This window comes from Hevea brasiliensis, chromosome 10, assembly GCF_030052815.1.
Source record: "Hevea brasiliensis isolate MT/VB/25A 57/8 chromosome 10, ASM3005281v1, whole genome shotgun sequence".
Lineage (NCBI taxonomy): Eukaryota > Viridiplantae > Streptophyta > Magnoliopsida > Malpighiales > Euphorbiaceae > Hevea > Hevea brasiliensis.
In genome coordinates, this window is record NC_079502.1 from 26,890,611 (window position 1) to 26,896,625 (window position 6,015).

The following is a 6,015-nucleotide window of genomic DNA, read 5'->3' on the forward strand; positions in this document are numbered from 1 at the left end:
ACTACCCTCAAACTCAATCACACAAGCCCGTAGCATGTCCTCCAAGATCTGAATTACCCTCTCAGACTGGCCATCTGTCTGTGGGTGGAATGCAGTACTGAAGTTCCATCTAGTTCCTAGGGCTCTCTATAGACTACTCGAGAATCTAAAAGTGAACCTAGGATCTCTGTCTGATACAATGGATACTGGCACTCCATGAAGCCTCACAATCTCATCGATGTACAACCTGGCCAATCTGTCTAAACTGTACTCCATTCGGGCTGGCAGAAAATGAGCAGACTTAGTCAGTCTGTCGACAATGACCCATACTGCATCATGACTCTTCCGTGTCTTTGGTAGTCCCATTACAAAATGCATCGTTATTCTTTCCCATTTCCATTCTGGTATTGGTAGTGGATGTAACAACCCAGTGGGTACTTGATGCTCTGCCTTTACTTGCTGACAACTTAGGCATTTGGATACAAACTCTGCAACATCTCTCTTCATGCCCATCCATCAGTAATGCTCCTTTAGCCCTCTATACATTTTTATACCACCAGGGTGCATGGTAAAAGGAGACTCTTGTGCTTCCTTCAAAATGATCTGTCTCAAATCAACATCATTAGGAACATATATTCTGCCCTGATATAGCAATAGACCGTCATCTCTAATTGAGAATTCTGGTTTCTTGCCCTGCTGAACTTCTTCTAATAACTTCTGATACCTTTCATCATTACGGCGACCATTACGACCGATCAATCAACACTGGCTGTACATGCCATGCAACTGCTGTCTGCCCATCATCATTAATCTCTAAGCTAGCATGCAATGATCTTAACTCATGCACCAAAGACAAAGGAGTAACCCGTAGACTTGCCATAGTCTTGCGACTTAAGGCGTCAGCCACAACATTAGCTTTCCCTGGCTGATAGTCTATTAGACAATCATAGTCTTTTATCAACTCTAACCATCTCCTCTGTCTCAAATTCAACTCTTTCTGGGTGCCCAAATACTTCAAACTCTTATGATCTGTGTAGATGTAACACTTCTCCCCATACAAATAATGTCTCCAGATCTTAAGAGCAAACACAATAGCTGCAAGCTCCAAATCATGTGTTGAATAATTCCTCTCATGCGGTTTTAGCTGGCGTGATGCATAGGAAATAACATTTCGATCTTGCATGAATACACAACCTAACCCATTGTGAGAAGCATCGCTGTAAATTGTATATTCTTTACCCGGTGTAGGTAAAGTCAGGACTGGAGCCTCTGTCAAACATCTTTTCAATTCATTGAAACTTTGCTGGCATTTGTCCGTCCACTGAAATTTCACATCCTTTCTAAGTAGCCTGGTCAATGGAGATGCCAACATGGAGAATCCCTTCACAAATCGACGGTAGTATCCAGCTAACCCCAGAAAGCTGTGAATCTCTGTGACATTTCTGGGTGGCTTCCAATTAAGGACAGCTTCAATCTTGCTAGGATCTACCTTAATACCCTCTGTTGATACTATGTGCCCCAAAAAGGATATCTCCTTCAGCCAAAATTCACATTTCGACAATTTGGCATGTAGCTGTTTCTCCATCAAAGTCTGTAGTACAATCCACAGATGTCTATCATGCTCTTCTGCATTCCTCGAATAGACCAATATATCATCAATAAATACCACAACAAACTGGTCGAGGTATGGCCTGAAGATAGTGTTCATCAGATCCATAAAAGCAGCCAGAGCATTAGTTAACCCGAATGGCATAACCAAGAAATCATAATGGCCATAGTAGTTTTTGAAGGCAGTTTTAGGAATACTCTACTCTTGTACTTTCAGCTCATAATAACCTGATCTCAGGTCAATTTTGGAGAACACAGTTGCACCTCTCAACTGATCAAATAAGTCATCAATGTGGGGCAATGGGTATCTGTTCTTTATTGTCACCTTATTCAACTGCCGATAGTCAATGCATAACCGGAGAGTGCCATCCTTCTTCTTTACAAACAATACTGGCGCTCCCCAAGGTGACACACTAGGGTGGATAAAGCCCTTATCAAGCAGCTCTTGCAACTGTACTTTCAATTCTTTTAGTTCTGCTGGTGCCATTCTATATGGCGTTATGGAGATTGGGTCCACACCAGGCATAACATTAATTTCAAACTGCACTTCTCTTTCTGGAGGTAATCCTGGCAATTCATCAGGAAACACATCCGGAAAGTCACATACAGTAGGAATGTCCCTCAATGCTGAACTCCCCACTTAGGTGTCTATCACATGTGCCAAGTACGCCTCACACCCTTTCCTAATCATTTTTCTGGCCAGTGCAGCTGAAATGATGTTTGAAGGCAATAACTGCCTCTCCCCATGTATTACTACATCACCATACTGAGGGAGACTAAAAGTGACTATCTTCAGTCTACAGTCAATCATGGCGTGATGGCTGGCTAACCAATCCATGCCCAAGATAATGTCATAATCTCTGAAGGGCATTTCAATTAAATCAGATAGAAAAGTGTGTCCTTGGATCACCAAAGGATAATCCCTATATAGCCTATTTACCCTGACCTCCTGGCCTAATGGACTAGTTACTAGCACATCATAGTCCATTGGTACACACTGAATAGCAGTAGAACACATCACACTAGCACTAACATACGAATGTGTGGAGCCAGGATCAAATAACACATGTACATCTTGGTCAAGGATGGAAAAATTACCAGCTACAATGTCTGATGTTTCAGCCTCCTCCCTCTGATACATGGTATACACTCTGACTGGTGCGCCACTGGGTACTAGCTGGTTAACAGTGCTTTGACTTCCAAGAGTGTTACGAGGACCCCTACCTCTGCCTCTACCTCTAGCAGCTGACTGTGACCCTCTAGGTACAGAGACTTGGGCTGATCCCTCAGATGTAGCAGAAGGTCTAGACCGGTGCAGACTAGTGCAATCCTTAGCAAAATGTCCGCTCCCTCCACAGTTAAAACATGCACCGGTGGCCTTGAAACAAACCCCACTGTGAGTTCTGCCACAAGTTTCACCTTTGTTATCATTAGAGCTCCTGGGTGCTTGCTAGGTCTCACGACTGCACCGGGTGGTCTTTGGCCAGAAAATCTGCCTCTGCCAGATCTACGGGAGCTGGATCCCCCAAACTGTTTCCTCTTCCCAGAATTACTCTCAGGTGCTTGTCCCGTAGTCTTTTCAGTCTTCTCTTTCTCTTGTGTACCCTTCTTTACTGCCCTTTCTGATTCTATCCTTTCCAGTTCCAGGGCCTGTGAAATCCTGATGTCAGAAACCCACAACTTGCATCCTCAAATTCGGCCTTAACCCGGACTCAAACCTCTTACATCTATCTCTGGGGGTGGAGACTAAGCTTCCAGCATAGTGGCTTAGCCTAGAGAAGTCTCTCTCATACTCTACTATGGTTCTGTCCCCTTGTTTCAAACTTAGGAATTCTTGTAACTTCATATCCACATATGCATCGGGAACCCACTTCTGTCAAAACTCCCTCAAAAAGTCTAACCAGGTTAACACAGGTGGCTCAACCAGGCTGTGGGGGATGGTCTTCCACCATTCATACGCATCCCCTTGCAACAAGGGAACAGAATACTCGAACTTCAGCTCTTCCGTACACTGCAGCTTTCTGAAAACTCGTTCCATTCTTTCCAACCACTGTTCTGCCTCCAGTGGATCCACAGTGCCTTTAAACTCAGTGGCCCCAAATTTCATCAATTTTTCATATTGCCGAGCTGAGGGCTGTGGTTGTGCTACAGGTGCTTGCATCTGAACTTGGGGTGGCACATTACCCACCATTTGCTGGAAAAATGCAACCATCTCATTGCATAACCGAGCAAGAAATCGCGGTCTTGGAGTAGGAGCCGGAGTGGTCGACCCACTCACGCTCGAGTCTCGGGGCTTCCCCTTGAACCTCAGCCTCAACAGATTGTTCTTCGGAATGATCTCCTCCTTCCATTCTGTTTTCCCAAAATTTCTACTTCCTGAGATCAAACATAAGGAGGTTGACCTCCGTTAGTGCATATTCATGATGTAAATACGTCATATGTATCAATTAAAGACAGTTGAGCAGTTGTACTTATCAATAAAATATTCATACACATAGTTAAAATTTATTGAAAAACCATGCTCTGATACCACTAAAACATGTCACACCTTACCCCTCTGTAAGGCATAACATGATCCCGTAGAATACTTAATGAACTACCGAACTTCACCTACCGATAACTCATTAAGTACCCTACAAGGGATTTTAAAACAATTTTCTTATATTTTGGAAGTGGTGAGCATTTTGGTAGGAATTAAAAACCGTTTATTCAAAGTTTAAATACTAGTAAAAATTTTTGTCCATTTTAATTTTGCCGCAAATTTTATAAAAATTTGGACAGAGTTCCGTTTATATTTGGAGAAAACAATTCTTCAAATACCTGAAAAAACACTTCCAATAATTTTCTCAACTCCCAACCTTCAATTAATCTCAAATCAACTCAATTCAATTCACTTCAAAATAATTCCACAATCCAAATTAAAATTTATCATCTCAAAATATTTAATAACTTAATTCACAAGGCATAAGGTATGAAATTCACAAGTACAAATATTAATTTACAGAAGAAAATCCAAAAATAATATTATTACAATTTATTTTACAACTGCTCAACTTTACATTGATACATAAAGCGTTATAATATTTACATCAAAATTAACTACAAGGGTATAAAATAATACGCATACAAAATATCAGTGTAGTCCTCAATTCAATAGCAGCTCACTCTACTGCTTTTTCCTTGCTCTTATCTACGACAGCAAAATAAGCTATCGCTGAGTATAAAAATACTCAGTGGTGCACAATAAAAATTTAAAATACAATACATAAATCATTCATTGATGAAACACAATTTAAATATTTCTCAATCACGTTTCACAGGTTATCAAAGCTTATAATAACACAATTTAGTCAAATAATTTAATAAATATAGTGTTGCCAAAATCATACACAACTTAAGCCATGACACAAAATTTATTGATCAATGCCGTGTTGTACACCACGACAAAGCAATCTACAACCCCATTAATCGAAATCAATGAGGGAGGTGGCTAGCTAGCTAATGAGTACTCATCCGATCTCAACCTTAACTGGCAAGCCAGAGAGGGAGGAAAATAAACGATCTCAACCCCATAAATGGAGGAGGAATAATGTGATTCTGTCATGCTAAGTGTGAACACAAAATCAATTTAAAACAATTTATTTAAATAATTTATGAGAAATCTGATCAATTTCTAAAGTCATATTTGCGATCATAAAATGGCAACACAGTACATAATTAATCACAGAAGTCAAATTTTTTTGAGAATAAAATATTTAAATAAGAATTATTACGCACAGACCTGACGTGAGTCGCCTCTAGGCCTTGACTCAATCTCTCAGAGCTTTCAAGCCTTTTTCAGCTGAAACACACAGTTTCATAGTGTTTCAGTGCCATAACTTAGCATAAATCCAAAAATAAATTTAACTTCACTTTTACCTAGCTTTAATGTGCTAAATTCGACGTTCTCGAAGTTTTTGTGTTTTGGGTTACTATTTGTAACACCCTCCCTGTAGCAATTCCATACATTCTACTGTTTCGGTGATCGGTGTCGATTCGGACAGCTAGAACGTTTGGAAAAATATTTAAACTAAAGTGAGGAACCATAATTAACTCAAATATTAATAAGAAAAATTTAGAGAAAATTTTAGAAATAAAATATAACCAAGTTAAATGAGCCGGTGCCCTAGCGATGGGTAACCTAGTGAGAAGTTGCGGTTCTTGCAACTAGGAGCCCTAGACCCGGGGGAAAAATTATAAAATAATTTCTGGGACTCCAGAGAAGGGTTATAGATGTTCTTAATACATAGAAAAAAATTTCAATCGGTACAGACAATTTTGACCTGTTAAGCGAAACGGAGGGCATTTTGGTCATTTCGCCTTCACAGGTGATTTTTGGCCGACTTGTCCAGTTAAGTAAATAATTATTATGATATAAAATATGAATAA